Below are 24,426 nucleotides of genomic sequence, written 5' to 3' on the forward strand. Positions count from 1 at the left end.
CCGAGGGTCAGGCCCGCAAAAGCCGCGGTCAGTTCCTCCGCTGCCAATTCAAAGCCCAGCGTCAAGGTTCCCCGGCTGGGACACTGCACTCCCGGCTCCAAAGACAGTTGCTGCCTCCCGGGGACTTCTCCTCCCGCCAGCCGCCTCGCCGTGCCACTCGCGTATACCAGCTAGGCCCCCTCCCGGGGTCAGTTCAGGGGGGTAGGGCTGCGCCCCATGTTTGCACCTTCACAGGATGTCCTGCTCAGCTCCTCTGCGCCCAGTCCAAAGCCCAGCATCAAGGTTCCCCAGCTGGGACGCTGCTCTCCTGGCTCCAAAGACAGTCGCTGCCTCCCGGGGACTTCTCCTCTGGCCAGCCGCCTCGTCGCGCCGCCCAGGCGGACTGGCAGAGCCCCCTCCTGAGGTCAGTTCAGGGGGGTAGGGCTGCGCCCCGTGTTTGAGCCATCACAGGATGTTGTGTTCAGCTCCCCTGTGCCCAGTCCTAAGCCCGGCACCAAGGTTACCTGACTGGGACGCTGGCTCCAGGCTCTGAAAACAGTCTCTGCTTCCCCATAGTTGTTCGTTCTCCATCTCTGTCACTCAGGTCAACTCTTTAAATCTGTGTTTGTTGTTCAGGGTTCGTAGATTGTCATGTATGAGATTGATTCACTTGTTTTTCGGAGTCTTTTTTGCAAGAGGGATTGGAGGTAGTGTCTACCTAGTCAGCCATCTTGGCCCTCCCCCCCCCCCGTATGTGTTATATCTGAGGTTAAAGACATTTTTAATGCTCCTTAAATCTATGGAGTCCTGGTGGTGCAGTGGTTAAGAGTTATGGCTGCTAACCAAAAGGTCATCAGTTTGAATCCACTAGCCACTCCTTGGAAATCCTACAAAGGCAGTTCTACTCTGTCCTAGAGGGTAACTATGAGTTCCAATTGACTCAAAGGGCAGTGGGTTTTGATTTAAATCTACATGTGTGCTCTGTTTAATCAGTCCTCGATACCACAGGTAGTGTACTAGGTCTTTGACCTCTCGCCCAATATCTGGTTTAGTATGATTTTTTTTCAAAGAAATAGGGTAATTCTAACTTGGGAAAAATAAAACATATTAGAATATTATATCAAGCTTTGGAGGAATGGCATCACAAAATGATAGATAATTTTATGAAGAAAAACACACAACAAAAAACTAGATTCCTGTCTTAACATTAAATTTGAATTGTTACTAAATTCTCATAATGATAGCCTTTCCAAACAAGTATTGTAGGGAGAAATGGCTGTGGAAACAGATACATTAGACAGCAATCCTCATATATTAGACAGATATCAGAAAAGCCTCGACACAGAATACCTTACCCATTGTCCTCAAATTCCACAACTGAGAGATTAAATTTTTGTTGCTGCTATTTTTTTTCCCAAATACTCAAATCAACAGCAAAGTTTCTGGGAGAGGAAGGGGTTGTGGTTGTTGTTAGTTGCTGTCAAGTCAGCTCCAACTCATAGTGACCCCATGCACAGCAGAACAAAACTTGTCTAGCCCTGCACCAGCTTCGTAAATGTTGGTATACTGGAGTCCATTTTTGTGGCCACTGTGTATTTTGCATGTCTTCTAATGTAGGGGGCTCATCTTCCAGCACTCTATTGGACAATGTTTTCATTGACTACTTCTCAGAAGTAGATAACCAGACCTTTCTTCCTAGTCTGTCTTAGTCTGGAAGCTCCGGTGAAACTTGCCAGCCATGGGTGACCCTCCTGGTATTTGAAATACTGGTGGTATAGCTTCCAACATCATAACAACATCTAAGCCACCGGAGTACAACAAAATGACAGATGGGTGGTGGGAGGAGGAAGGGATAGACACTAATATTCCATAAGCTTACATTCAGTCATCATCAGGTGTTTATTAAACATTTACAGTGTACTGGGCATTGTGCTGTGTATTGGAGATTCAGGGATGAACAAGACAAACCATGTTCCTGCCCTACTCTATGTTTCCAATCTACAGTTTGTTATTAGCTAATTGTTTAGTAAGGAGAGGAGTGAAGAGAGAGATAGCTGAATAGTGATCATATGTGGAAAAGAGGCTTAGTAGTACATTTCCAAAGGTATCAAAGGTAAACTCAAATTAATTCAATTATTCACCTATACTTTGAAGCATTTTCTAATTGTAAAGCACTATTTATGTTCAATGATACTAGGGAAAGCTTATTTAAGATGTGATTTATGGTGACATGTAGGAGCTAGGTAATAATATCATATAGCCTGTGGGCTGGAAACCAGTGATGAAATGGTCTGCTTTCTACTGTTCCCTCTGAATGCGTCTTCTGTAACTTGTCTGTTACTGCTTCTCTCTAGAAGCTTCTATTACTGCTCTATTTTCCTTACATTGCTTTACAAGTACTTGGCTATCACTTGGGGGAAGGAGGGCAATCACAAGGCAAGAAATAACTTAAGCCGACCTCCAATTATTAAGTTCTCTCTGTAGTTCATGGTTGCCACTATTGTGCAATATTAATTTGCCAAAGTTCAGAATTTACAGGTCCATAGTGCCTTTAACCATTCCCATGAATGAGTTGGACGTTAACATTATCATTTTGCATGAAATAGGGAAAGATACCCCTTCTTTAAATGTTTCCTTTTAAGGAGATACTCTGTTTTACATGGAGGACTCCTCGTCCTTTCTTCTTAGAGAAGAGCTCTGTAGTTGAAAGGGCAGTGGGGTACTGGACAAGGCATATGGATGCTAGTCCACACATGCACCGAGCATTCACACGATCTTGGGCATGCCCATCTCCTTCTGTAAGCTTCAGTTTCCAGATCTATGAAATGAGGGTATTCGACTAAATAGCCCCTTCCAGCACTGAGTGCTCACATCCTTAATACATTCAGAAATGCTTTAATTATCCCTACTTAAATCAGTCCAATATCAAAGCCCACCTTGTATGGGACCATTTTCTTGGTCTTGAAGAAGATATAAGTAAATCTAAGACCTAGATTCTTATTCAGAGGAAATTTTAATTCATTTGCTATTCAAACAGGTATGTAGGAAATGGAGAAAAGGGAGGGGAATGGCTGGTTTATCCATTTTTCTAAGACCTTGTACTAGAAATACCTGCACTGCTTTAAGTCCACTGTCCTTTATGTACCTATCCTGTTTCTCTAAACATGATAATTTTGAAATCTTAGGTTAATTTTACCTTTGTATATCCCACAACAGTCTGTGAGTCCCGGAGCTGTGAGTAGTCAGAGGTCTATAGACAAAACCTCTTGTAATTCAAGAATACCAATTCTTTCACTGGATTTCACTGAAGAAGCAGCAGGAACAGGACACCTGGATGTACACGCACTTGTGTCCCAGCGTCCAATTTTACCTTTCAGTCTGTAATTCAGTCAGCCACTTTGATCGTTCCAGCCTACTAACCTGTCAACATCATAATATCTTTTAAGATCCTGAAAACCCATACAGAGTCTCATCCATTTTCTTTCTGGTAATAATAATATATTTGTTAAATAGAAAACTATAGAACAAACACCTGAAAAATAACTTAGGTGGCATTTCATAACTCTCAGAGACGCAAAAGGTAACTGCAAATTTATTCATTCATTTAATTATTTATTCCACAGACATTTACGGAGCACTTACTATGTATCAGGAATCAAACTAGACACTGGGGCACAAAGACAGTAAAAGCCCCTGTCCCCCAAAACTCTCAGTTTATTAAGGAGAATGTCACATACATAAATCTTTGTAATATAATATGATAATTACCATGAAAGATAAATACTGGGTGTCATGGAAGTACAGACAAGGGAAGGCTTTGCATTCAACTGACTCAACCATTCTTATCAACTTCTATTTCTTTTCACATTCACATTTTGCAGTGTCTAGCTGTTATTTACAAGAACAAAAGACTTAAAATTAAAAAAAAAAAAACACACACAAAGAAATTTCATATCCAAAGAAGGAGGATGTGAATAATAAAGTGAGTTTTAAATGTCAGACTTCCCATCTATTGATATAGTATATTGTTGTCTAAACTTTACTTTCAATATTGTCTGAACAGATTAGAGAAGGCACTTATCATTAAATTTTAAAAATTCCCTGATTCTCAGGCAATCTAACCTCTACTTATGATAGAATATCAATTTCAGTCTTGGAATATGGAGTCCAAAAATCTGTCAGTAAATTAAAACAGTTGTCCTGATCGGTAGTGATATTTTTAAAACATTTAAGTATACATACATATCTTAATGTAAATATCTATCTTCAATATAAATATTATATATTTAATATAATATATATTTAAGACCAAAGGGGGAAATTTATATAGACTTTTTAAGGCCAACGGGAGAAATTTTCCTGGCAATAGTAGATTACAAAGAATAGTCTTTTTGCTTTAATACATGTTTCTCTATTCCTTTGTTTCATTTAATTAATCAAATATTTTTGAGCATGCACTATGTGAAGAACTGCTGTGATAAATACTCTGGGAAAACAATTTCACACCTGCATTTTCTTAATGAACTGATAATACACAATGACAAACACAGTATTTTAGAACTGGAAGAGACTTAGAAATCTTATTTGTTGCAATAGTCTGATTTTCCCGATTAGAATATCTATTATTTGGTAAACACTTTCTAAGTGTCAGGCAGTGTTCAAATCTCTTTGAATTGATAAAATGAATCCTCCAGACAACACTATGAGGTAGGACTATTATCTCCACTGTGGCACATGTAAATTAACTAATTTACGTAAAGTAACACGTGGTAAGTGACAGAGTCAGGAAGGATTTCAACCCATGGAGAATGGATTCATAGCCTATATCTCTTAACAAACTACACTATAGTCTGAGATGAGGAAAATAAGACCTGGTGGATGGAAACAGACTTACACAAGGTCACAAACTCTTTAGTGTCAGAGATAAGATTAGAACACAAATCTCCCAGTAATCTACCCAGTGTTGTCCATTGTTGTTTTTCAGTTCTGTCGAGTTGTTTCCAACTCATAGTGACCCTATGTACAACAGAACAAAACACTGCCCAATCCTACGCTGTCCTGAGAATCCTCGTTATGCCTGAGCCTATTATTGTAGCCACTATGTCAGTCCATCTCCTTGAGGGTCTTCCTCTTTTTCACTGACTGTCTACTTTAGCAAGCATGATAAAGGGAGTGGTCTTTTCTGATAAGATGTCCAAAGTACTCAAGACGAAGTCCTGCCATCCTTGCTTCTAGTAAGCATTCCAGCTCTCTTTCTTCCAAGACAGATTTGTTCATTCTTCTGGCAGTCCACAGCATATTCCATATTCTTTGCAAACACCATAATTCAAAGGCATCAATTCTTTTTTGGTCTTCCTTATTCATTGACCAGTTTTCACATGCATATGAGGCAGTTGAAAATACCGTATCTTGGGTCAGGCGCACCTTAGCCTTCAAGGTGACATCTTTGCTTTTCAACACTTTAAAGAGGTCTTTTGCAGTAGATCTGCCCAATGCAATATGTCATTTGATTTCTTGCTGCTGCTTCCATGGACATTGATTGTGGATCCAAGTAAAATGAAATCCTTGACAACTTCAATCTTTTCTCCGTTTATTGTGACATTGCTTATTGGTACCCAAAAAAACAAACCAAACCCATTGCTGTCGAGCTGATTCTGACTCATAGCGACCCTATAGGATAGGGTGGAACTGCCCTGTAGAGTTTCCAAGGATAGCCTGGTGGATTCGAACTGTCAGCCTTTGGGTTAGCAGCCATAGCACTTAACCACTACGCCACCAGGCTTTTCCTTATTGGTACAGTTGTGAGGATTTTTGTTTTCTTTATGCTGAGATATAATCCATACCGAAGGTTGTGGTTTTTGACCTTCATCAGTGTCTTAGTCATCTAGTGCTGCTATAACAAAAATACCACAAGTGGATGGTTTCAACAAACAGTTCATTCTCTCACAGTCCAGTAGGCTAGAAGTCCAGATTCGGGACCTTGACTCCAGAGGAAGGCTTTCTTTCTCTGTCAGCTCTGGAGGATGGTCCTTGTCACCAATCTTCCTCTGGACTAGGAGCTTCTCTGTGCAGTGACCCCGGGTCCAAAGGATGCACTATTCTCCTGGTGCTTCTTTCTGGGTGGTATGAGATTCCCCCACTCTCTGTTTGCTTCTCTTTTATGCCTCAAAAGAGACTGGTTCAAGACACAATCCATTCTTGTAGATTGAGCCTGGCCTCATTAACATAACTGCCACCTGTCCCACCTCATTACCATCATAGAGTTAAGATTTACAACACATATGAAAATCACATCAGATGATGAAATGGTGGACAATCACACAATACTGGGAGTCATGGCCCAGCCCAAACTGATACACATATTTTGAGGGGGCACAATTCAATTCATGACAATCAGTAAGTGTTTCAATCCTCTTCACTTTCAGCAAGCAAGGTTGTGTCATCTGCATATCACAGGTTGTTAATGAGTCTTCCTCCACGCCTGATGCCCTGTTCTTCTTTATATAGTGCAGCTTCTCAGAGTAAATTCCCCCATTATTCCATGCTAAATTAATAATTCACATTCACCCAGAACGGAAAACAGTGAAATTAATGTTTATCATTGCATTTATTTGTTAGAGAAACCTGGAACCAGACATACATAAAAAGAGAACTAATTGACAACATAGGAAATATATTGAGCTGTGTACTAACATGTTTTTTTTTTTTCTTTCTTTCTTTTTGCCATCAGTATAACTTATGGGCATCTTCTTAAAGGGAGTAAACATGGCTGGTTAAAGTAACAGCATTACTGAATTGGACAAATATAAATGCTGTCCATAACACGATTTTGACAGCAAGGTCAACAGTGTACAGAAAATGCTTGTTGCAGAAGCTCCAACAATCAATTCAGGCATTTAAAAGCTCTGATTGGGATGCAAAAGGTTGCATTAATTCTCTGCTTACAGATCCAAGCATGTGTAGTAAACTGTAATATGAAAAGCGATTTAAAGGGAAATACCTTTTGAAATCCATTTGAACAAAATCAAGGAACTGTCAGAGCACTTCACGTCATCTGGTATCTAGATTATTCTCAGAACAATCGAGCCTATGAGTTTTGTCATGTTCTCTCGGTCCAAGGCAAGGTATTTCTAGATACTGCTCTAATAAATAGGCAATGATATAATATGAAAGTTGACTCATTTCAAAGTATCAAAGATTAATAAATGTACATCCCACAAAATCTGTTTTAAATGTCCTTTAAAGATGTCAAGTCTATGTGTTTCTCAATATCTCAATGCTAATAAAAAAGTTGTGGTAGCTGGTACCTTTAATGTTAAGTTACAGTATGGTTCTTTCACAGGTATATTTCCATTCGTTGATATAAGGGCAAGACACAAAACTATTTTGGGAAGGAAGCAATTCATATTAACAGGAATTAGAATCTAAAGCATTTGTAATTTTAGGACAGGTTGATCACAGGAGAAAATTTTTTAGCATGTTCTTCAAGGTATTTTCCAGGAAGACAAGAACATGTAAAGGGAAACTGGAGTAATTTTCTCTTAAAACTTGGGAATATAATTTTCTCTCTTTGGAGAGCTGGGATGGAAAAGAACTTGATCAGTTGATAAATCGAGGTGCCCTTGATCTACTTCTGTATACTCACTCAGCTTCTGCAGTGGACTAAATTCCATCAGGTACTAAAAGGTGAAAGTAAGGGCTGACACTATGGAAAATATGAGTGTGTTGTGAATAATATAATTACAAAGCAGTGCTGGCAATTTTTAGTGATCTTGCTGGGAAGGAGGTCTTTACAGCCCCACTACTGAAGATATGATTGCAGGTGCTAAGTGGTCATTACTCATTGAGGGGTATTCCAACTAAGGGCCTTCAGGATGGCATATCTGCAGCCTCCATGTGATGCTGCTTCCGTCTCTAGTGGCATATTCCAATACTGTCCTGATCATGGACCTGGCAAAGAAAGGAGTTGCCAGAAGATTTCAAAGTGTCCTTCATTATTTCAGTGTATTAGGTACCAGCAGAAACAAATAGAAATGGAGCAGAAGAACTTCTGATTCTTCCTTCTTTTATAACCATTTAGTTCTCGAAGGAATTTACCCCATCCTATTTTTTTTTATATATATAAGATGTTTGAAGCCTGAAACCCTTATTACCCATCAAAATCAGATTTCCCTGGACTTTTCTACCAATTTCTCTTAGAATGTCAGTGGTCCTTGACTTCCTATAATTTACTATTTGTTCCAGAGAGGGTCGCTATGAGTCGGAATCGACTCAATGGCAATGAGTTTGGATTATATCTGACAATTGACACCTTTTCCTTTGCTGAGTTATCAGGTGTGCAACTCTCATTTGCTCAGGTTTATGGCTAGATACTCAACGGTAAATATGGAACATCTGTACTAAAGTTTAATGTCCTGTTTTTACTGCCTCTACAGATTCCATATTATGTTGTTCCTGCACCATTAAAGAACAACAGATGTACAGAGATAAAGCCTTGAGAAACTACACATATAAGGAGTAAATGGAGTTAGGAAGGGAATATGAGAAGGAGCAATCATAGACAGGAGGAGGGCTAGTGGAGTACAGCAAAAATAGAAGTCAAGGTGACCCAAAAACCAAACCCATTGCTGTAGAGTTGATTCCGACTCACAGCAACCCTGTAGGACATAGTAGAACTGCCACATAGGGTTTCCAAGACTGTAATCTTTATGGAAGCAGACTGTCACATCTTTCTTCTGCTGAGTGGGTGGTGGGTTTGAACTCCTGACCTTTCGGTTAATAGCCAAATGCTTTAGCCACTGCACCACCAGGACTCCTTTTAGTGAAGGTGATAATTCATCTGTTAGTTTTGTTATAAAATATTTTTCTTGCATCTTTGTATAAAATTGAGGAACCTGGAAAATGTATCATGCTTATCCAATTTTTTACACATCCTCTGGCACAACAACAGAATGAGAACCAAGAACAGAGAGCTTGACAGTTGAAATGACATTCAAGACAGCAGTGTCAGTAGCGTGGAGGGACAGACTTAGAGTCTAGCAACAGAGGAAGGAAAGTGAAAGAATCCAGGAGAGCCTGTTTTTTTTTTTTTTAAAGAAGATTGTTAGTAAAGTGAAGAAGAAAGTGAGGACAAATGAGGAAGGATCAAAGAAAAATCTTCCTGGGAGAGGGAAGATTTAACCAAAGGAGCTACAATCAAGAATCATTTTACTGGATGATTTCAGGAACTGAATTCTTGTTTACGATACACTTATCAGAATAACTCAAAGTATTACTTATCTCCATTCAAAATTCTGTATCAATAACCACAACTCCTCGTTAGTTACTTCTAGCACAAATAATGCTAAACATAATCATTTCTAACAATGTGCATGTACTTATCTTCAATTAATTTAAAAAAATTGAGAACAAGAATCCTATCTAAGCTCATGGTCCTCTAGAGGAAATGAGGTAGGTTAGTATTTTTGAGGGCCCAGAATGTGACAGTATAGGGAGCTGGTGGATCAGTGGTAGAATTTTCACCTCCCATGCAGAATATGCAGCCAGTGCACCTCACACGCAACCACCACCCATCTTTCAATGGTGGATTTTGTGGCACTGTGAGCTGAACTGGTTTCAGCAGAGCTTCCAGACTAAGACTGACTAGGAAAAAAGGCCTGGTGATCTGCTTCTGAAAATCAGCCAATGAGAACCCTATGGATCATAATGGTCTGATCTGCCACTGATCATAGTGATGGCACTGGACTGGGCAGCATTTGGTTTTGTTGTGCATGAGGACACCATGAGTTGGGGCTCAACTTGACAACAACTATGTGGCAAGACCTATGCTAGGTATTTAATATCAAAAATAACCTATAATGTAGATATCCTTACATTCATTTTTATAACAAATGTATGCTTAGAAAGATGATGCAGTATACCCAAAAATCTTGACACTTAGCTAAGTGGAAAACTGACATATGATGCCAAGATGATTTGATTCCAAAACTTGTGTTTTCCTATGACACCAAGAAAATGTGGTGATCACTTAAAATTCCCTAAATATAGTGTAGGAAATTTTCGGTTATTTCTCACCATTTAGGAATCAGTCTTGTTGAAAAAACTGCAATTATTGCAGCATTTTGCTTAATTCTACCCACATGCTTAAAAAATATTTAATAGATTCTGAGGAGCTAAAATCCTCAGGGTAAGCAGGTAATAGAAGGACCAACTCCAGTAAAATGTCTCTCTCCTTAATTTGCTGTCTTTCTCAACTTTCATTGGCCATTGGTATCACCATTATCCATGGTCTTCTCATGCTCAATATTTTTTAGAAAAAAAATTTTCTTATTTGTTTCCTGTATACAATAAGTTAAGAACTGTTGTTTCTTTCTGGACAATACCATTCAATTTTTCTTTTAGTCTCCATTCCCACTACCAATATCCCTTTCCAGGCCCTAAATAACACTTGAATTATTCCAACAGCTTCCTAACTATTGTTCTATTAGCATTTTGTCAAGGCTTCTCTTGTAGTCCTTATTGTAATTCAATGCATTTTATAAAATTTTCCTACTAATTTGTGAGTTAATAAAGGATGGTAATCACGTGCTATTCATTCTTGTGGTTCCTGTAGCACTTACTACATTACCTGCAAGTTGGTAGTAGTCAGTAAATATTGAATGAATGTACGTATATACGTCACTGCCATGATAGTTTAGATAATTATTTTAATTATTTCCAAATAAACTTTCCCCCAAAATGGCTGCTTGGTTTCTAAACTATCTTCAGAAGGCCTTTTGAAATTTAGTTTTAGTAGTACTATTTCTTGAAGTAATTGATACTTGAGTTCTGTCTGATCATTAATTGACATTATGAAGATGTCTAAAAAAAAGCTACAGATGATATTAATGTAGTACAACCTGTGTTAGCATCCTTTTCCCATCTCCTGTGAGCACCATTTTGATGCCTGTGATTTCTGTAGGTAATTTTCTACTCCCAAATGATCCCTTAACCAAGACACTAAGCTTGTGAAATATCTCTGTGATGTCAGATCCAAGGAAAATATGTGAAACTGTACAGTGCTGTGTCTGTATTGGGGGACTGAAAAATCATAATACCAATATTAATGTTAGGACAACCCTCAAAACCTATCATAGAGTTTTTCAGCATGCCAGTCTCATTACTAATACCTTGTACACTGTCCATAAAAGCCACTAAGCTTTCTTAATGATTTCAAATATGGTAGTCTTTCCCTTTATCAAGACAGCTTCCATGTTTAGTTTTTGTGGAAATCCTGGAGGCCACTGTGCTCAGGAACAGAAAGTTATGCTTGAATTCTCTGAAATGCTGTATCTTTGAAAAACAGATTATTTTATTAGTAGATATAAGTTGGAAAATATTTGACTCCAAAATCTTAACATGAAACTTCTTCATTTCTTCTCTTTTTTTTCCTTTTCTTTTGTCTTTACTTCAGTTGTCTTCCCCATTGAGGCTTTCCAGTTTTCAAAAGACAAAGCTAAAACGGTCTCAATTTTTTCTAATCTTATTAAAGAAAATAAATCAAACTCGAATTGTAAGCTAATTCACATAGAAGAGCTATACCCAGGTAATTTACAAATAAGTAAAGGCTAAGTGTATTGAGATTTTTAAAAGCCCATTAAGAAATATTGAAAATATTCTTTTCAGGCTACTTTCATGGGATTTTTTTGTTACCATATGTATCAGTGTTAATCTTCTATTTAAGGTGAAAAAAAAAAGAATTTTAGGATATGAATGGTCACCAGAACCAACTCCTGTAGTAAAATTGTGGCTTTTTCTGTACAAATTATTATAGATGACTGATTCCCCAGGGGTGTTTGGCAGCTAATGAGTTAACTGTATGAAACATAAAAGGTAATGATGCTGTTTCTCTTATTCAGGCAGAAATTACGAGATTTGATGTGACACATTTATATCCTCCTGAGGTAAAGTCAAAAGAAAGGGGATATTTTCTAGGTGATTATATGGTTTAAGGAGATTCCTTTTTTTCAAGTCTAGGAGATATTTTCTGAAATAACAAAGAAATAAACTAGTAGTGAGGAGATCAGGTAGCTCCTCATAGAATTCATAGAATCACTTTCAACTCACTAATTGAAAGTAAAAATTAAAAACTCCAACTACAAAACAATGATATATTTTCTGGCCTCTTGGATATCACAAAGAGAAACAAGTATGCCATGGAAAACATGACAGTAAGTCATTGGAATAGAAATGCTCACTAATATTAAATATTAATATTAAATATTACTGTGCATCAGCTAGGTATATTCTTGTCCTGCAAAACTTGTGAATACTAGAGTGATTCAAGAAAAACTGTGTGCTTAATTTTATAGCATGAAAATATGGAATATATTGAACATGGATTTTCTGTGTTATATATAGGGTTGCTATGAGTTGGAATTGACTCGACGGCACTGGGTTTGGTTTTTGGTTTGGTATTTGTCATAATGCCAATGGCCTTAGCCATATTTAATAACTGAAAAGGATCTTATCTCAGAGATCTCACAGCAAAATTCCCCTCCACTCATACTCTTTCATTAATTCTTTCTCCAAATTGCATAATAAAAATGAAGAGCAACACTAAACGATCTAAATCAAGACTTGCCAGCATCTGAATTTTTCATTGATAGAAGTGTTTGAAATAGAGAAACAAAAATCAAGGATTTTACTGAAGGATATTGAAGGCATATTTGCAACAACATAGTTGATGACAAGGAATCTTACACTCAATAGCTGATCTGTGTGAAAATATATTCAGAAGGGCATCATTTGTATTTTATTGACTACCGGGTGGCCATTCTACATCAGTACAATTGGAAATTTAGATTTTTATCTTAAAAAAAAAAAGTTACCAAAGGCCAACATCACAAATTGTGGGTAACTGGCCAGAAAAATTTTGACATCGTTTTCTATTAAAGTAGCAAAATCATTGTCTCAGTTATCTAGTGCTGCTACAACAGAAATACCACATGCAGATGGTTTTAACAAACAGAAGTTTATTCTCTTACAATCTAGTAGGCTAGAAGTCCTAATTCAGGGTGCCAGCTCCAGGGGAAGGCCTTTTCTGTCTGTCAGCTCAGGAGAAAGATTCTTATCATCAACTTTCCCTTGGTCTAGAAGCTTCTCAGGCACAGGAACCCTGGGTCCAAAGACGTGCTCTACTCCCGGAGATTGGTTTAAAATGCAATCTAATATCGTAGATTGAATCCTGTCTCATTAACAAAACTGCCGCTAATCCCACCTCATTAACATCATAGAAATAGGATTTACAACGCATAGGAAAATCACATCAGATGACAAAATGGTGGACAATTACACAATACTGGGAATCATAGCCTAGCCAAGTTGACAGATATTTTTGGAGGGCACAATTCAATCGATGACAATCATCAACTATGTTATGAATGGTGTTAAACTGAAGATTTTGCCCATTACAGAAGTATCCCCATCCTAGCCTCAAAATTGAATTCTTGGGTGGAGGTAAAATCATTACTAACCGCAATAAGAAGAGTTGGAAATAATTTTCACTGAACCAATCTGCTTACTAAAACTTGCTTCTTCCATACTTGACTTTGTTGCTCTTTTTATTTTTAATCATAATGGTTTCTATCATTGTATCACTGACAGTTGAGTCTCCATAGGCAAAGTGAAAGGAAGAATTTATCTTATGAATATAATCAATGTAAGTGATAATTGTGGCAAATTTAATATACATATCTTTCTTCGATTTTAAATTTTATGTAGAGTTGCCTCAAATAGCTATTTCCTTTGCTGCTGTAGATATTTTTTCATTTTATTTTAGGTATATTTGGACTCATTTAATGCAAGACCATTTAAAGTAACTTATCATATGTAAATCACTTTATTGGCATTCTTGAACATGTGGATTGTTTTATAAATACAATATTTATGTGTTGTTTAAAATTATTTATTTGACCTTATCGATTCTATAAAGATTTTTACCTTCCTCTTACAGTACAGGTCAAATTATGCAGCTTGCTGATGAGCTTAGGTATAGGCAATGTGGCATACTTTAGGTTTCATTTCTTCCTGATATACATTTGGGCTGGTTTTAGCCTAAAATCCTTCTCTTATCCACTTTGACATTCTTGTGGTTCACTAACCATGATTTATTAATATGGCCTTGAATCAATGGCCTTGAAAATAATAATCGTTGGGAACCAGTGAACTTTTCTTTGCTTGAAAGCTTGTCCCTAGAAAAATAATCCTTTGTTTTTTACAGTGAAACCAGGTATTACCATTGAGAGATTTATTTTAGCTATTAGGAAATAAGTAATCTTTTGCATTGCAGTACTTCCATTAATAGACATTATGATGGATAGTTTTATGTGTCAATTTCAACCAAACACTAAACTAATTGTTGTTGTGAAAGTACTTTGTAAATGTGGTTAACACCTACAGCCAGTTGACTTTAACGAAGGGAGATTATACTTGGTAATGTGAGTAGGCCTTAGAGCAAAACTGAGGTTTCCCTGAGGAAGATATTAGCTTTCCCCGAGAATTTCCAGCCTGCCAGCTTGCCCTACAGATTTTGAGCTTGTCAGCCCTCACAATCATGTATTCCTTGAAAAATTTTATCTGTATATATATAATTTCCTACTGGTTCTATATCTCTAGAGAATCTTAAATAATAGAGATTTACTGCAGCAAAACAATTTAATTTTCATTAGAGCCCTGGTGGCACAGTGGTTAAGAGCTATGGCGAGCTATGGCTGCTAACGAAATACCAATATTTATAAAATACCTTCACAGCAACAACCAGTTTAGTGTTTGCTTGAAATTGACACATAAAGCTATCCATCACTGTATCTATTAGTGGAAGTATTGCAATGCAAAATATTATTTATTTCCTAATATCTAAAATAAATCCCTCAATGATAATACCTGTTTTGACTATAAAAAATAAAGGATTGTTTTTGTAGAGACAAGTTTTCAAGTAAAGAAATGCTCATTTGTTCCCAATGATCATTATTTTCATAGAACTAGCCAAATTCCTGGAAACAATAAAATAGAGACAATATAGGCCTTGAATGCTGTGAAAGATGATGCAAATACTTATAAATCTATTGGTATTATTGCTGGCACATACTGCAAGGGAATCAAATCCAGATTCTAAAAGCAGGTGAACTAAAGGTACAATGAGATACCACCTACAGAATGGCTAAAATAAAAACGACAGACAATACCAAGTGTTAACAAAATATAAAGAAATTGGAACCCTCATACACTGCTGACAGGAATATAAAATGGTGCAGACACTGGAAGACAGTCAGGTAGTTCCTCAAAATGCTAATCATAGCGTTATCATTTGACCCACAAGACATATAAAAATGTTCAGGGTAGCTTTATTTGTAATAGCCACAAATTGGAAACAATCCAAATATCCATCAACTGGTGAATGGATAAACAAACACTGGTGCAACCATACAATGATATACTATTCATAACAAAAAGAACAAACTGCTGACGCATGCCACAATGTGGATGATCTTCCAAAATACTAGGCTAAGTGGAAGGAGATGGACATCAAGACAACATATTGCATGATTTCATTTATATTAAGTTTCCATAAAAGGAAAGGCTATAAAGGCAGAAGATAAGTAGTTGTCTGGGACTGGGGTAACAGCAGGAGTTGACTGCAAATGGATTAAAACCAGATTGTAGCGATAATTGTACAACCATATAAATTTACTAAAACTCACTGAATTGTATGCTTATAATGGGCAACTTTTATGTTATGTAAGCCATACCTCACTACAGCTGTTAAAATTTTTAAAAAGAAAAAAAGGAGTACCATAAGAATGTCCACATAATTGCAAATAGGAATTTTCTGAATTTGAGCATTTGTAAGCTTGTCACTCTTTACTAGTTAAAATACTGTATGAAAGAGATCTCTAGCTCATCATCAATCATATTTCCTCTTTTTCCTGGACACATGATTGAACCGCATTTCCCAGTATCATTTGCAGTTAGGTGTGGCCATGTGGATGATTTATTAGAAGAGTTATATAAAGGGAAATAATGTGTGCTCTTGCAAGCTTGGCCCATTGAAACGTTCTGTTTGTTATTCTTTGTGCTCTTTCCCAATGAGCTGGCTGGATACTGACTCACAGAGTGACCTTGGAAATCATTTATTGAAGGTTGCAGAGCTGTTGAACTCCTGAACAACTTCTGAGCAAAAATCTCCCCACGCCTATCATCTTTATCACCAGCACAAACATGCATTGGGATGTTATGAGTAAAGGGATATACACTTCTACTGTGTTAAGCCACTAAAATGTTGGGGTTGATTTGTCACAGAAGTTAGCCAACCTCAACTAAAAATTATCTTATTGTGGTCTCGTAGTCATCTTGCCAGATTGCTAAGTCCTAAGACCAAGGATCAGGCCTTCTATTTTGTTTTTCCATTAGAAGTTTAATCCATGTTTTCCAATGACCTTTAAAACAGAACAGGAAGCTACAGATTGGATTTTTCAGCCAAATTCTGTCTTAGTCTCCTGTTGTTGTGTTGTTGTTAGCTGCCATTGAGTCAGCCCTCAACTCATGGTGACCCCAAACACAATGGAACAAAATGTTGCCTGGTCCTGCATCATTTCTATGATGAGTTGCAGATCAAACTGTTGTGATCCATAGGGTTTTCATTGGCTGATTTTCAGAAGCAGATTGTCAGGCCTTTCTTCCTAGTTCATCTTAGTCTGGAAGCTCCACTGAAACGTGGTCAGCATCATAGCAACACATAAACCTCCACTGACAGACTGCACATGGAGTGCATTGATCAGAAATCAAACCCAGGTCTACACATAAAAAAAACAAGAATTCTACCACTGAACCGTGAATGCCTCACAATATTAGTCTCCTAGGGCTACCATAACAAAATACTACAAAGTGAGTAGTTTTAAAGAACAAAAATTTATTTTCTCGCAGTTTTGGTGGCTAGAAGTGAAAATTCAGGGTGTCAGCAGCAGGGCTATGCTTTCACTCTCTCTGCTGACTAAAGGGAAAGAATCTTCTTTTTTTTTTTTTCAGCTTCTAGTAGCCTCAAAATTTTCTCGTGTTCCTTGGCTAGTGGATGGATTCTCACATGCTGTCTTTCCCCTGTGTGTGAGTTAGTTTCCATGCCTGTTATTCCCTTTTAGAAGACTCCACTGAGAAGGGTTTAAGATTCGTACACATTCTATTCTAGTATGACTTCCTTATTTTGACATAACATCTTCAAAAAAAAAAAAAACACCTGTTTTCCCAAACAAAGTCACATTCACTGATATAAGATTAGAACTTTAGTGCATCTTTTTTGGGGGTGGGGAATACAATTCAATCTATAACACTCTGCTCTCGGCTCCAGAAAATTCATATCCTTGACACATGTAAAATACATTCACCCCTTCCTAGTATCCTCAAAAGTCTTAACCCATTCCAGCATTCATTCTAAATCCAAATTCTCACCTTCTGAAACATCTAAATCAAGTACGGGTGAGACTTTGGGTATGGTTAATCCTGGGAAAAGTTTGTCTCCATCTGTGAACCTGAAAAACCCAGGATACAATTAATCTGTTTCCAAAGTATAATGGTGGAGCAGTCACAAGGTAGACATTCCCATTCCAAAAGGGAAAAAGGGGAGGGAAAGAAGGGATCACAGGTACCAAGCAAGTGCAAAAGCTAGCAGGACAAGTCTCGTTACATTTCCAGGCTTGAAAATAATCCTCTGTTCTCCAGGTACATCTGTGCTTTGATCCCACCCTCTGGACACTTTGCAGTCACCCTGTTCTCTGGATTTTGGACAGTTCCACTTCAACTTTGTGCATCAGCCTTGGTTTGAGTGGCCTGTTCTCATGGACCATCAGAGTGGTGGTCCCATCTCGTTTCCCCTGGGTGGCCCCATTTTCTTGACCCAGTAGGCTGCTGGCCCAATCCCATCAAATTTGGGTGGTGGCCCTATTCTCCCGGCCCATCAGAGTGGTGACTCCACTTATCACCTGTAAGTTCAGCACAATTTCTATCTTCCTCAAGGCATTCAGACATAATTCAACCAACTTCTTTGCCAACTTATAATAAGGACCATATTTCCTCCAAAGACTAATAACATGTTAACCATTTCCTTTCAAAGCCTAACTGAAGAACATTTAATGTCAATATTTTTAGCAACATTCTGTTCAGGATGATACACGTTTCCCCCACAGCTCTCCACAATTCTTTCAGAATCCTCACCAGAATTATTTTTGATGTCCATAATTCTAACAGTAGTTTCTCCAAGGCAATCTACGTTCTTACTATCAAGAATCTCAAAACTCTTCAATTCTCTACCCATTACCCAATTCTAAAGCCCTTTCCACATTTTTAGGTATTTGTTAAGCAGCACCCCTTCATCTTCCAAAATACATGTGAAAAGTGAAGTTAAAGTAATAGTTATAAAGCTGCTTTCAAGAGCTGTTCATCCACTGAATATTTTCTGGTCAGAAAGTGATTATGTAGAAGCATTGTTCAGAGATTACTCTCTTTGTTGATAATAGAACAATAAGACCAGCAACGCTTTGGCTATATAAAAGACTAACTTTACATTCAAAATAATCAAAGGCTGGGATGTAATATATCTCATTCAAAATTCAAGTAGAGATTCTGAGACCCTTCTAGCAGAAATAACACTTAGTAAATCAAATATGCTAGGCAACCTATGGAAACCCTGGTGGCATAGTGGTTAAGAACTATGGCTGCTAACCAAAAGATCGGCAGTTTGAATCCACCAGAAGCTCCTTGGAAACTATGTGGCAGCTTTACTCTGCCTGTAGGGTCACTAATAGGGTGCAGTATATGTGAGATAATTAAATCATAGGAAATTAGAGTTAACAGAAACCTTAAATATCATTTAGATCATTTGCTTTAGCTTAGAGATAGGGAAACTGAAGGCCCAGAGACTTGAAGTGAGTGGACTGAAGTTACATGGATAGTTAATGATACACCCAAGACTACACTGTAGATGTCTTGAATTCTGACTTAGAAAGGGAAACAGACTTCTGGAGATTGTGTGCGTGTGTGTGTGTGTGTGTGTGGTCTCCAAGTGAACTTAGAACCAAAAAAGGAAAGTCAAAGTATGGCTGTTCACTGGACTCATACAGCAAGAGAAGTGGATCAGATTCATCTCTTTAAAAATCCTTAAAAATCAGGTAGAAAGGCATTCATTACATCCTGGATCATCTTTGATAATTTTCCTAATCAGAATTTTGCCATGTGTCTTAGGCTGGGTTTTATAGAGAAGCAAAACCAGTGAAGCATATATATATATCTGTGTAAATATATATACATATATATGTACGCTTATATAATATGTGCTTATATATTATATGTACGCTTATATAATATAGAAGTATATGTATGTATGTGTATGTATGTATGTATATATGCAGGAGTGGAAACTTTGATGGCGTATTGGTTAACAGCTACAGCTGCTAACCAAAAGGTCAGCAGTTCAAATCCACTAGGCGCTCCATGGAAACCCTATGGGGCAGATCTACTCTGTCCTATAGGGTTGCTATAAGCCAGAATCAACTCAACGGCAATGGGTTTTTGTTTGGGTTCTATAGAGAGAGAAAGAGAGAGAGATTTATCTCAAGGAAATGGCTCACATGGTTGCAGAGGCTGGCAAGCCCCAAGTCTGTGGGTCAGGAGTCAGGCTGGAGGCTTCTCCTGACTCACGAAGCTGCAGGGGCTGACAAAACCAAGATTGGCAGGTAAGATGGTAGGCTGCTGGCTCAAGTCAAAAGAACCTGAGGTCAGATGATGAAAAGCTGGATGCAGGATCCAGAGCAAGCAAGCTTTGCCAGAATGTCCATATATATATGTATATGTATGTATATGTGTGTGTATATATATATATATATATATATATGATGCAGGCCACGCCCCTTAGGAAATGCCCCTTACATGATTGGCTGATCACATCAGGTCACATCATGGAGGATGACTACATCAGTACATAACTGCCAAACTGCATCATTACATAACTGCCAAATAGCTGAGAATCATAGCCCAGCCAAGTTGATACACAACCATAACCATCACATCCTGTCTTGAAAATGTGGTATCTTATTCTAAGGAAATGGAGTTTCCTTTACCTATTAACTTTAGGTAATAGTTATAGGCTTTTAACTGAAAAATGGCAGATTTCTTCCTTGGAAAGAGTACATTACTTAGAAGTCTCCTAAATTTTCAATTTTTGCCAATATTGCTTTTTCTCAAGATCTAATATTTACCTCCCAATATAGTACCAGCGGTTTAGTAGTCCTTTGTTAACTAACTTCATGAAAAGAAAATGACTGATTAGGCAAAAAGTATAGTGGGGAGAGCTATGCACTAAGAGGGAAGATCCCTGAATTTTAAGAACCTACTACACCATTTATTTACTACATTTATTTACTACACCGCTTACTAGCTGTCCTTTCTTGGGTTAGTTACTGTGGTAGGTCAAATACTGGCCCTCCAAAGATGTCCATGCCTTAATCCCAGAACTGTGAATATGTTAATTTTCATGGAAAAAGAGAATTTTCATATGTAATTAAGAGCACAGACCTTAAAATAGGGAGATTATCTTGGATTACATGGAGGGCCTAATTTGATCACATAAACCTTTAGATATGGATAATTTTCTCAAAGCGAATATGGAGAGATGAGGCAATATGGAGAGAAAAAAGAGATTTGAAGCAGAAGGACACAACCCATCATGCTGACTTTATAAATGAAAGGGGTCATGACCTGGAGAACGCAGATGGCCTTTAGAAGATAAAAGTAACCTCTGACCAGTAGACAGCAAGGAAACCAAGACTTCAGTATTACAGCAACACGGAATTGAATCCTGCTAACAACTTAAATGAAAAGGAAGTGGATTTTCTCCAGAACATTCAGATAAAAATCCAGGCCAGCTGACACATTGATTTCACCAGGGCTTTGAGCCAATTCATTCCAGTTCAAACTCCTGTTGAGAATTTGCATTTCCACCCCCAGATGCACAGAATCCGAATCACATTTTAACAAGATCCTTAGGTAAGTCTTACGTATAATACATTTTGAGAACCACTGGTCTACTAGTAGAGACCTCATGGTGTAGTGGTCAAGAGCTAATGTGACCCACAGCTGCTAACCAAAAGGTTGGCAGTTCAAATCCACCAGCTGTTCCTTGGAAACCCTATGAGGAAGTTCTACTCTGTCCTATAGGGTCACTATGAGTCGGAATCAACTTGATGGCAATGGGCTTGGGCTCGTGCTTGGGCTTGGTTTGGGCTCTACTAGGGGTTCTCAGAATTGGTCCATAAAGCAGCATTAGCATTTCCTGGGAACTTGTTAGAAATGCAAATTCTCATCAGGGGTTCTAACCTGACCTAACAGGCTCAAAGCCCTGATTTCAGCCTTGTGAAACCTGGAGCAGAGAAACCAGCCAAGCCCATTTGGACTTCTGACCTGCAGAACAGTGAAATTATAAATTTATGTTGCGTTAAGCTGTTCAATTTTTGGTAATTTGTTACACAGCAATAGAGAACTAATATAGTTACTTAACCTTTCCTGCCTAAGTTGCTTCTTCAATAAAATGACTTACTTCCAGTTCTAATAATTATAACACAGGTGATTATTTATGCATAGGAAAAATGATGAGGGCTAATTTGTAAGGGAGAGATTTTCTACTGATATCCTAGAATCGAACAGTAAATTATGGTAACTGTGTTATTTCTTGTCTAATTGTGCCTAAGACTGAATACTCATTATTCTCATTAAATTTAAGGAAAATTCTATTTTCACCTCTGTGCGTAGAATGTAGCCCTTGTATGCTTTAAGCATATTAATTTCATTTCACTTGTGGTGTAAATTAATTAGTTAGTCATCCAGCTGGTGAGAGAAGGTCCCCAAAGAAGAGGTAAAGTACAAGGAAATTGAGAAGTGAAAAGAGAATTGATTGTATCTTTCACTTCCTGGGAATTGGAACAGCAAAATAAGTTTCACAGAACGAAAACAATGAGGAACATGAAGACTAGTTCCAGCCAGCTTAGGTATATCAGAAAACATAGATGTTACCTTACCTTGGGGCTATCTATATCTCCTGATAATTTAGAAGAAAATAATAATAACTTCCCCTGTTTCTAAATCTCTGTAGAAGAAAACCATCTTTGCTAACCATGAGTTCAAATTCTAATAAGCCTCGATTATATTGTTGTTTCTTGTAACATTATTATACAGCATTGTGTCTCTTTATAGAAAGTCTTTTATTATATGTCACAGCTGTCACACAGACTTGTTGTTGTTAGGTGCTGTCAGGTCAGTTGCAACTCTATGTACAACAGAATGAAACATAGCCCCATCCTCTGTCATCCTCACAATTGCTGCTATGTTTGAGCCGATTGTTGCAGCCACTGTAGCAATCCATCTTGTGGACAGTCTTCCTTTTTTTTCACTGACCCTCTTCTATACCAAGCGCGATGTCCTTCTCCAGGGACTGGTCCCTCCTGATGACATGTCCAAAGTACGTGAGGTGAAGTCTTGGCCATCCTTGCTTCTAAGGAGCATTCTGGCTGTACTTCTTCCAAGACAGATTTGTTTGTTCTTCTAGCAGTCAATGGTATATTCAATATTCTTTGAGAATACCATAATTCAAATGCATCAATTCTTATTTGGTCTTCCTTGCTCATTGCCCAGCTTTTTCATGCATATGTGACAATTGAAAACACCACAGCTTGGGTCAGGTGCCCTTTAGTCCTCAAAGTGACATCTTTGCTTTCCAACACTTTAAAGAGGTCTTTTGCAGCAAATGTGCCTGCTGCAATACATCATTTAATTTCTGGACTGTTGGTTCTATGGGTGTTGATTATGGATCCAAGTAAAATGAAATCCTTGACAACTTCAATCTTTTCTCAGTTTATCATGACGTTGCTTATTGGTCCATTTGTGAGGATTTTTTTTTTTTTATGTTGAGGTGTAATCCATACTGAAGCCTGTAGTCTTTGTATCTTCTTCAGTAAGTGCTTCAAGTCCTCTTCACTTTCAGAAAGCAAGGTTGTGTCATCTGTATATTGCAGATTGTTAATGAGTCACACAGATTAGACAGCCTAATTCCCAACTCAATGTATTTAGGAGCTTTATTTTGGAGTCGTGGTTATTTGGATCACCTCTGGATGCTTGGATTTGCATACACAGTCTATTCGGTTTTTAATCCAATTATGTATGCTCCTCTTTTTTTGTGTGTTGTTATAATTCTGTAGTTTGAATAAAAAATTCTTGTGTGAAGTGGTTGATATTGTCCAGGAAGAACATTGCTTTCCCGTTATGTGAATGAATTTCATGACAAACTGGATTTTATAATTTTTGCAATTGCCCTGGTTGCTATCAGCCACATCTGCCTTCAAAATTGCAATCCACAGAAGAATATCTTTTCATGCTGAAAATCTGCCCAGGGTATTCTGCTTCTGACCATTTGAATCTTTTTTAGTTTTCCGATAAAATGCATTTGTGCTGTCTGGACTAGTGAGGAAATTTAGCATTTTTTATATATTACTGCTTCAGGTGACCTGGACTGGTCCTGGACCCACTACTAATTGGCTGCATAATTTTGAATAATTCACTTAGCCTCTCTTTATTTTCTTATCTTTAAGAGATGAAGGTGCAAATGTCTCACACGTGTTGGCTTTAAACGATAATCAGTTTCTTCTGGCAGTGCCAAAGTGTTTGAAGCAATCTATTTCCGTGAAAGAGAGAGAAGGAGAGAAAAAAAACAATTAACTGACTTAACACAATGATCATTAACTCTCTTCTTGTTTCTCGGTATCATAATGGCAATGTATTGGTCAGCAGTAAACATTAGGGATTGCAAGCAGGACAAGAAGAGAGCCCATAGACCAATTTCATTCATGGCTGGCTATATCATTAAATAAGCTGGGAAAACCCCCATGATTCTAGGTACTCGGATAAAGTTCCCAGAGACAACTTGCTTCTTTTTTATGGATTCTGAAAGTAAACAGTAGGTAAATCCAAGGCCACTAGGCAAATGACCAAATAACATTTTGTGCATAGTATAATACTGACTGATACTGAAACTTAAATGCTGTTATATAGCTACAGAAGTTCACGAAAATGCTAATACTTATATAGCTCTAAAAAAATGAAGCTTTTGTTTACTACTGATTTTATCTTACAAATGAACAAGAATGCCTGACATAAATAAATCACCGTAAGTTAAGCAAAATATTTTGAGAGACTCCTACTTAATGGACCTAGTACTCTGCTATGTAATATTAAGACCCAGAAATGGAAGACATGGCTTGCAATGCAGGTACAAAGACAGAATTTGTTAAAGAATGTTAAAAGAAAAAAAAAACTTAGAGAACAATGTGAGATAATATGTAATGCTGTTTTATTTATTTTTTATTGTTGTAAAAA

This window comes from Loxodonta africana, chromosome X, assembly GCF_030014295.1.
Source record: "Loxodonta africana isolate mLoxAfr1 chromosome X, mLoxAfr1.hap2, whole genome shotgun sequence".
In the NCBI taxonomy this organism is placed as follows: Eukaryota; Metazoa; Chordata; class Mammalia; order Proboscidea; family Elephantidae; genus Loxodonta; species Loxodonta africana.